Raw genomic sequence first — 10839 nt, 5'->3', positions numbered from 1 at the left:
CAAAGCAGCCACTTTGTGATGACTCACTCTTAGCGTTCTCTTCATGAGGTCGTCACCTGGATGGTTTTCCAGCTCATCCCAAATAATCTGAGTTGGGTATAGGTCGGGTGGTTCTGGAGGGCAGGTCATCTGATGCAGCCTCCGTCCCACTGACCTTCATGTATTAAAGTAATGATGGACTGTCAATTCTCAGAGTTAAGTGGTTCTTGGCCTAATACGGCCAATTAGAGCTATTAGAGCCAACTCTACCTCTGCACAACACAACTGTCCCAAAAACATTAAGAAGGCAAGAAATTCCACAGTTTAACTTTTGACGAGGCACACATGTTCACTGAAAACCATTCCAGGAGACAACCTAATGAAGCTGATGGAGAGAATGACAGGTGGTGTCCAAAGGTGTGTCCAAATGTTTGACTGGTACTTTATACTTTGACCAACAACTAACCATCTTTTCTGTTGTGATCCTTATTATTTGTGGGACATCTTTGTCGCCATCAGCATGTCAGAACTTAGATTTAGTTTAAGAGTAACAGCACACTTACAATACAGTAGGTGTTTAAACACCAGTGTCAGCTGTTACATTTTCTCAGACTGAATTAGTTGAAGTGCTCACACTCCATCCAACAGCTGAGCTTTGCTACTTATTCTGCCTCTTCTCTCTGGAAAACACAGTCCAACATAAATACCAAATATACATTAAATCCAGCTTTTCATAAACACAGGTTGATAAAATATTGTCTTGACTTTATTGTCATATTCTGCTTCTCTGCTTAAGGCTTTTGTGATTATTACAGCAATGCAATTAGCAATAGTGCATATCAAAAGTGGAAATAACTTACAGTTGAGACTATAAATGTTATCTTGCTATTGAACGCTCCTCATCTCTCAGGTTGTTGCCATGTAACAGTGGCCACCAAGTGGCAGCAGAAACAGGAGGAGAGAGATTCACTTGCTGCCCACACAGAAGACCGATCTGAAATACAGATACTGCTGAGGTGAAGGGTCACATGCTCGAAGAACAACAGGGCTGATGTTATTGTAGTTTGGCTATTAATTTACCTGCAAGTACTATATTAACCTAACCGTCATCATTTGCATCCGAATTTGTACCTTTTCTCAAAGTCATAACAGTCAAATCTGACACACACAGAACACACTCTTATACAGATATAGTGACATCTACACAGGCTGCAGTCTTCTTGATTTTTCCTGCGAGGGCATGGAGGAGTTATCCCAATCATCTCAACAAAAAGGTTTACAGGTTTTTAAAGGACACGATCATGGCGGCTGGCTGCAGGAGAAAGCAAGTCATCCATTGTTTTCATTCACAGGGTCACTGGGTCACCTTCAATCACTCAGGCTCCCTGTGAGACATAGTCAAAACACGTGAAGCCATTCAAAATGGATTAACATGCTGCCAACATCACTCTGACTGACTGGGAATCTATAAACAGGCGTGTTGCGCTTGAGAAATGAGAAATGCTTACATTGTGTTTCATTACACTATTATGCTAAAGGCAGCGGTGTGACCCAGATACAGTCAATACATCACAGAAGTAGGCATGCAAAGTACCTTCACTAACAGGCACACACATCACTTCAGAATGCGTATCAATCTCTCTCTCAGTCCTCACACTTTCTATGCAGGATCACACTCCAACTGTAACAGGCCACGATTTACTAAATAAGTCTTCATTATCACAACTATGGGTCAAAATATAAAGATTTCTGATTTCTGCAGGCGAGTCAAGTGTAGCACACAAGATTTGATTTCATCATCACGTGTGAATAAACAGCTCTTATTAAAAGGCAAAGCGGCAGAAGAGAGAACTTCAAAGTAGCATGCTTCAAGCAGCAAAGGCTTATCTGGCATGTCGCACTTCATAAGAAATTCATGCAATGTCTTTCTCGTGACCCACTGATGTGAAGGCGGTTCCTGCAGGCCCGTCCTCTTGAATGAAAATAATTGTGGCAGGCATGGGAGGAAGTGGAGATTGAAGGCTGGGGCAGCTCCACAGAGAGGCAGCCAGTGCAGCTCTGTGCTGTCGACATGGAAGTTACCAGGTCACATGAAGGGGGCACATGAAGTGGAATATACTGTATTTAGGGCTGCATTTTAAATGGAATTTAATCTCTTGTGACACTCGTATCATTTTAATTCATAATTCACAATGAAGCCTTTAAAAGCTAAATCGAGGTGCCCTTCTAATTATTTGACTAAGAACCTACAGCTCTGTGAGGTTGCACAGCACTACTGTGAGCTAAGTGCTAACATCAGTATCCTAGCACAGTGATGTTTAGCAGGTATAATGTTTGTCATGTTAGCATGATTACATTTTCTAACTAGCACTAAACAAAGAATCAAATTTCCATTCAACAGTAGTCACTAAACTTAACAAATATCAACCTCATAATGGCACCAGATGAATGAATGAATGAATTTGAGTGAGTTATGCTGTGATCTGGGCAAAAACCAGACTGCTGCAGCTGTTTGGTGCAGCTGTTTAGTTATGTTTAGGGCATCAATAAAGGCACAGAGATACAGGGGCGGCTGTAGCTCAGAGGTAGAGGGGGCCGTCCATCAAGCGGGAGGTTGCTGGTTCAACCCCCAGCTCCTATGAGTCAGCATGTTGAAGTGTCTTTGGGTAAGACACTGAACCCCAACCTGCTCCTGAAGCACCTTCACTGTGTGAATGTGTGTGAAAGAACAGTCTCCTCCAACCTCCAACTCCTCCAGCTTAGATTCCTCCTGAATGAATGATGTGTGAATGAGGATGTGATGTAAAAGTGCTTTGAGTAGTCAAAATGACCAGAAAGGAGCTGTACAGATACAGACCAGTTAGCATTTACATGGAAACTGGCCAATGATTGGATTTTTGCTGAGAAGGTAAGTTTACACATTTGACAGTAGTTTTTGAAGTTGACATCACTACTTTGGTGTAAGGGTACGATTAAGGGACTTTTCCATGAAGGTGGAATCGTGCCTTTTGAAAAGATCTGGTTAAAATGATCAACTACATGTGGACAGATAAAGGGAACATTTGGGTTCTGATTATCTGCAGCAGTGTTTTCAATGATGTAGTCATCATCTACAGTTGAATCTGAAGGCATACTAAATAAAAGACCATCAGAGAGGACATAGTGATTACAAGCTTCAATCATGGATGATGTAATGGGACAATGACTCGATATTTGCTTGATTTGAGGTGGGAGGTGAGACTGAGTGCACTGTGTAGGATTCAGGGACATCTAGTGCTGAAGTTGCAGACTGCAACTTCACTTGTTTTCTAAAACAAGGCTTAAAGCTCCAGTTTATACTGCATTACTGATTCAGATTATTGATATTCATGGAAACAAACAAAGCTGTAATTGTTTTTTTTTCACCTTCCTTCTCTGTGTGTGTGTGTGTGTGTGTGTGTGTGTGTGTGTGTGTGTGTGTACTCCACACTAAGTCTCTCTCGCTCTCCTTTTCCTGAAAACTGTGCAGGTATTTCTCATTTTCTGTGCTTTTTCACTATAACTGCTACATTACTCAGCATCTAACCACCACATTTTATCTTTATCGTCCTCCCTTTATTTTATCACTTCACATCACTCAGTGGTCCTGAGGGTCTGCTGCCACTCAAAAACATGTGTTTGCTAAGTCAACAACAACCATCAACAACTATCCGTTTTAATTCACTTCTCCTTCCATCCTGAATAATCATGTGTTTTGTCAGGTTTTAACAGTGACAGCAGCTCAACTGTTTTAATGGAGGCAAAGACGCTCTGCTTTTCCTCACTGTCACCGCTTCCTGTTAAACATTTCTGACCATAAAAACACAACACTCTCCCTGACAGCTCAACAATCGAGCTTTTTATCCATTTTTCATCGTGAAGTGTCGTCGTCATCCAGAGCCTCACTGACCGTTTATATGGAGACGAAACCTTTATTATTACTGTGATACTATTAAACTGAATGACTGTATTCAATCATAGATTATGTAGATGCAGTGTTATTACTTATTTGGCTGTACTAGATATTTGATATATTCGACAGATCTATGTAATGTTTTTTACGTTTTTTTATGTTTAACAGGAAGTGGTGGCAGTGAGGAGGACCACCTGTCAAGGATCGCCGTGGAGTGATGTGAACTAATAAAGTAAAGAGAGGAAAACGAGTATAAAACCTTGTGGTCAAATGTAGCCATTGTGGTTTTAAAGCTAATCTAAAATGAGAAATAAGAGCTCAGCTTCTGTGCTCCCAGGTCCTACTGAAGTCCTACTGACGTGATATAGACCTGAAAAGATCATCCCATAGAAATACATTGGTTGGAAATTCGTACTCAGGGACACGAAAAAATGAGAAATTCATGTCCACAAATTCATAGATTAAAGTTTTGTGACTATTCCGTGTATGTCACTGACACTAGGTTGTTACATCATGTGATAAACTTATGCTAGCTTATCTTTTCTAATCGTCAGCCAGCATGTGTTCCTAGTTGTTTGTTCGCTTACACTTGTTTATTTCAGTGAACTTTGTAAAGCACTGAGACACTCTGTTGTGATATTGGGCTATACAAAGAAATTGAATTGAATTGTTTTAGCTTGTTCTCCTAGTAAGTTGCTGCTTCTTGTCAAAGTCTCAGTGGATTGTAGATGAATTTAGTCCATAAATCTGTTTCTTCCAAGACTGAGACATAGATTTACTGACAGACACAGAACATTACTGAGTGCTTCTCATAACCTGGGGAGCAACAGATCAGGTAGCTAAAACCACTTCTGAACAAGAAGGAGAAGGACAGAGAGAGAGAGAGTGGGGGGGGGGGGGGTCATGGTCCGCTGCCCTGTGCTGAGGTGTTGGACAGTCTGATGGCTGTGTGGACAGAGCGTCCTCTGTACCTCTCAGTCCTCAGCCTCAGCCAGAGGAGCCGTCCACTGTGGCTGCTCCTGTGACAGCCTCCACGATGGCCTGCAGCCTGCTCCACCACCATCCCCTCTAAACCAGCACTGAGCTTATTAACCAGCCTGTCCAGCCGCCTGCTGTTCTCAGCTGTCATGTTATCTCCCCAGCAGACTGCAGCATAAGAACAGAACACTTGCCACCACTGACGTGGACATGTGCAACATGTCCCTGCAGACATCAAAGGACCTGAGCCTTCGGAGGAAAACTGGCACCTGTGCTCCGGAACCAGTCCTGACCCACACACCAGGGGGTGTGGGGGCCATTTAGTAGGGAGTCACCATTTGGTTCTCCCACCTTTTGTAATCCTCCATGTTACATTCCTTTACATATTCACATGTACACACTTTTCTCACACACACACACACACACACACACACACTCTGTTGTCACACTTAGTTAGATTGTTAGTGTGTATGATTTTGTTATGTTTTAATAAATGTGTTAATCCACATGCTGTCTTCTTTAATATTGTACAAGAGTGAATACTGCCAACCTCTACTCTGTGAAGAACTCTGAACTCCTTCAGCTAGCTGTCAGTGTGGTCATTTGGGTTTTAGTTATTAAGTTAATTATTAATCATAATACCAAACTGATAGTTTAGTATCATATGAGACTGAATCGGTTAAACTGGCTCTTTTTCCTCGTTTATCAAGGTGGACTTTACACTTAGATAATTATCATTACCTCACAAATGGTGCAAAAGCCAACATTTATTGGTGCCCCAGAGGACTGAGCACAACATTTTGGCACCACCATGTGAGGCAGGGTACTACTGACAACAAAGTCAAGTACCACCAATCGACCAATTACTAGGAGTCATCCTGTATCAGTACAACACCACACTGTGCCAATAAGCACTTTGTGCCTTAAAGATGACACAACTCTTGACAGCAAGCATGTTAGCAGAACCTGACCTGTTAGCACACCTGAATCCTGAGCTGGGGACATTTGGGGATTAGAATGTCCAGCTAGAAAACAAATGCACCAGACTAATTCAGCTGATTAAGCTAATTAAGATACCCTAACTGACCACAAAGCTGATTGACAATGCTTGTGATTCCACCTGGAGCACGCAGAGCTCTGCCAAAGCATCCCTGTCCATTTAAAGTAAGTGTGTAGTATGTTTGACAGAAACAGCGTCAAACTACACAGAGCAGTTGAAGCCAGGCAGGACGTCAGACACTAGACATCACGTCAGTTGTCAAAACACTTCCAAGCATTCATGGAACCCTACACATTGTGTATTCAGCATAGAGGCTGGGCCGGCATCAATTGGGTGTGTTTCCTTAAATTTGATGCCCTTTTTTTTCAAACTTTAAAACTTGTGCAATGTGACGGAATCAGACAAGAAGACAACACACAACAAACATGTAAGGCCTCAGCAGCGGGGGGGGGGCTGATGACACCGCCTGGCCTCCTCTGAATGACGCTGAATAAGCACAGCACAATTTTAGATTCCATTGTCTTCATCCATCCCTCCAGTTTACATGCAGTGCTTACAAGAGGAGCCCTGTCTCTCATGTGGTGAGCTATCATGTCTCCTCAAGCTTAACTTTACTTCACATCTTTTTCTGTTACTTCCTGTTTTTCTTCAGTTCATCTTTCCCTCTTTTCAGGCCCCTTGACTTCCTGCCCTTGTGTGTTTCCCACTCCTGTGACTGTCTGCCCCACCCTGATGGTTTCCACCTGTGCCCCCCTCCCTGGTGTACACACTGTCTGTTTTCCCCTGTCCTGTGCCCTCGTGTGCCTCATCCTGTTTCTGAGTCCGGTCAGGTTGGTATCTATTAGTAAGTATTTCTGATAGAGTATCTTATGCAACATTATGCAATCATTCAATCAGTTTTCAGGGGTCTGTTTTGCCTCATGTCGAGCTTGTGAGTCCATCCTTCTAGTCCTAACACTTCATGTGTTTCGAAACATACAGTGTCCTGAGTGCTGTGTATCTTACTGTCTTGCTATCACCGTTCTAACCCCATCAACACGTCTAACATGTTTTATATAAGGTTCCAGGTCTCTGTCTGTGTGGAGTTCTCATGTTCTCCCCGTGCTTGTGTAGGTTTTCTCTGGTTCTCCAGCTTCCTCCCACAGTCCACAGACATGCAGGTTCACTGACTTGCCCGTAGGAGTGAGTGTGAGTGTTTGTCTGTCTCTATATATGTCGGCCCTGTGATTGGCTGCTGACCAGTCCAGGGTGACCCCGCCTCTCGCCCAATCCCTGACGGATAAGGTCGTATACATGACGGATGTTTTATACTAACATTCATTTTCCTTTCTCTTCTTATGTGCTTAATGATCTCAATGTCAGTTTTGTCATTTTAATGTTTTATATTCTTTGTCCGTGGCCTAGGGATGAAAAACAGCTCTGGTGCATTTACAGAAGTGTTTATTAATGTGCTGTGTGTCCTGTTAAACTAAAACAAGTACATTTACCAAATAGGACACCCCTCCTCAGACATCATTACAGCTGCAAATGTGTGGAAATAAAGAAAGTGACAAGTAGTTGTGTGAATAATGAATACAGAGAGGCTGAGCGAGGTGACCCAGCCCATTTTCACATCTTCGTGTTCCTAGCCCATCACCACCAGCCATAATGTAGCTACCCAGAGCTTAACGACATCTGAAGCACAGAGTTGCCCTGTGCTGACAGTGTAGCAAGAAATCACCAAACCACATCTGCTCCCACTTGTGAGGGGCAGTAATACCCCTACAGTGTGACCAGCTCAACAAATTCATCAGTCTAGAAATAAAGAATATACTGTACTGTCAGTACATGAGCATGTTCACGACTGTTAACATGCTGAGATCTTAAGTTTGTGGCTGATGAGTGTCTGCTGGATGTCTGTGCTCGGAGACAGGAGGTGGCAGCAGGTCTGTTCTCTGTCACGTCAGCAGAGCATTAACCTTTTAATCCAAATGAATTGATTCCTCACCCCTCTCTGCAAAAAACAAAGCCGTCTGTTCATAATCTGTACACATTCACCACATCCAACACGCCCCACAGGAAACAATGGCTAGGGGGTGGGGGGGTGGGGGTTACCACTGGAGAGGATGTCTGGCTCACACATGTTGACTTCACTTCATATTTCAGGTTACCTTTAGTTTGAATGAGAGCTGCTCAAGGTAAGAAACCCAAAACCCAAACAAACACAGAGGTCATTTTAGGGAGAAGGGATGATGCCTACAGAAGGAGGGGGGGCTTCGCTGATGACACTGTTGGTGATTTATTCATAATGACAGGCACATTTAACCAGCAGGGCTACCACAGCGTTCTGCAGGAACATGCCATCCCATCTGGCTTGGACCATCATTAGTTCTCCTACAGGACCATGAACCCAAACTCTCCTCCAGGCTGTGTGAGGGCTGTTTGACCAGGAAGGAGAGTGATGCAGTGCTGCGTCACATGACCTGGCCTCCACAATCACCTGACCTAAACCCAACTCACATTATTTAGGATGAGTTGGACCACAGAGTTAAGGAAAAGCAGCCAACAAGTGCTCAGCACCTCTGGGAGCTCCTTCAAGACTGATGGAAAACCATCCAGGTGACCTCATGAAGCTGACTGAGAGATAGCTAAGAGTGAGCAAAGCTGTCAGCAAAGCAAAAGGTGGCTGTTCTGGTTTGTTTTAAATGTTTTCGTTTGCTACATAACTCCATGTGTCATAGTTTTGATGTCTTCAATATTAATCTACAATGTGGAGAATAATAAGAATAAAGAAAGAGCATTGAATGGTGAAGGTGGTGCTGTATATACTGGTGAGCAAAATATGTAATAATATAATGGAGCATAAATCCCTTTTCTCCTCACTGCTGGTCATACATGATCCCAACAGAAGCTTCAAATCAGTTTGCAGATGCACTAAATGATGAATGAACGGCCGTCAGCACTCACTGCTCACTCAGCCAACCTGGTTTCATTCTACCCAACAGCAGTCGACTACACAGAACAATAAACCAGCAGCACCAGTACGTATGAACCCTGTATGCAACAGTTGCCCTCCATGGCAGATCTGCAGTGTGCTGGGTACAGTACTGTCCCAGTCCAAACTGAAGAATCACTGCTTTCACCTCCACGTCCCTGTTACTACCCAATACTATATCTGCAGCAGGGGTTTTTACCGAGCAGACGTGACCGGCATCCGTGTTTCCTTCATCATCCGGAGTGACTCCATTAGTTTAATAGACCTATTCATGCTGCTGTTGGAGGTATACTGGTACCATATTCAGTTCCAGACTTTCAAAAACTGCACAGGAATGAACATAACATAACAAAACGAAGAAAATACTGAATTACACCATAAAAATCTATTTACCCATTTTAGAGTTCTGAAATATAATGTGTGCACATGACGTTCTAATCTTCAAGGATAATGAATCTAATTTAATATTGAGCTTTAATACCAGTTCATGAGTGGTCCTGTCATGGACACTGCTGGAGCTTCCTGTTCCTAAACTCCACCCTCCTGCACACACCCCTCTGCTTTTCCTCCAGTCAGCACCTATCAGCTTTATCCCTCCAGTTCACCATCCACACCCTCCACCAGCCCTCATCAGCTCATTAGTCCTCTGTATTAACACCAGTCACTTTGCCAGATCGTTGTTTGTGCTCTGCATTGTGGGTAATGTAGGGAAAGAATGTGTGGAATAAAAAAAGAAAGCACTGAGCGTGATACTTTGTCCATGACGAGTCAGACAGGTACAGAGCTGAGCTGAGTCTGCAGCACACTCCTTTTAAGAGGGTCCAACTAATAACGATACTAAGAACTACAGCCACAATTCACAACATCTTTCTGCAAGATTCAATCAAAGGTCAGTCAACTCCAAATCAACACAGCACTGCCTGAACATCTTCGGGAGCATTGGGCTCATGGAGATGTAGAACAGCGGCAGGATAATGAATGTGTGTGCACCCATGCTGCTTTCTCATCTGTTTTCTGTCAACAGAGCTGCACACCCACACACACACACACACACACACACACACACACCCACACACACACACACACACACACCTCTGAATCCACACTCCACCCGCCAGGCCCAGCGGAAACCAATCTGAAAAGTACTTTACACAAGGAGACAGCAGAATTAGTCAGGATGATGTAGGAGGGAGCAGGAGACTGGGGAAAGGGACAAAACACAGCTAAGGGGGTGAGCCAGACAGGAACACTCACTTTGACATTTATTTAGCATGAATTCAATTCAACATCTTGAATAATGTACCACAATAACTATCAGCAGTCTGCTTCTGTGGAATCTCCTTCCAGTTTGGGTTTGGGGGGGGGGGCAGACACCCTCTCTACTCCTCTAAAAACCTTCCTGGGTGATAAAGCCTGTAGTTTAGGGCCTTGGAGCAGCCGCTAGTTATACTGCTACAGGCTCAGACTGCCAATCATTCATATATTCATTATTGATTGATTATTGATTAGTCAGTGTTGTCATATTGCTCATTATCAGTAATATCTATTATTATGGTTGCTGCTTGCATGCCCCCCCCCCCCCTCTGTCCCAGCCACATCCAACACCCCCGACAGCAGGCCCTCCACCACTGTCTGTACACCTACGACTGCAGTCCAGCCCATACAGACAACATCATCATCACATTTGCTGACGACACTACAGTGGTTGGACTCATCTCTGGGGGGGGGGGGGGGGGGGGGGGGCTACAGAGAGGAGGTCCTGAAGTTAACAGCCTGGTGTTCAGTGAACAATCTGGCACTGAAGAGATCATCCTGGACTTGAGGAAGCACAGAAGAGAACCTGCCCCCCCTCCACATTAATGGCCAGTGTGTGGAGAGGGTCCACACCCACAGGTTTCTTGCTGTCCTCATCTCTGCTGACCTCTCCTGGACAGATAACATCACAGCTGCCACCTAGAGAGCCCAGCAGTGAGCACA

This window comes from Pempheris klunzingeri, chromosome 21 (genome assembly GCF_042242105.1).
Source record: "Pempheris klunzingeri isolate RE-2024b chromosome 21, fPemKlu1.hap1, whole genome shotgun sequence".
Classification (NCBI taxonomy): Eukaryota; Metazoa; Chordata; class Actinopteri; order Acropomatiformes; family Pempheridae; genus Pempheris; species Pempheris klunzingeri.
This window is presented reverse-complemented; position numbering follows the sequence as displayed.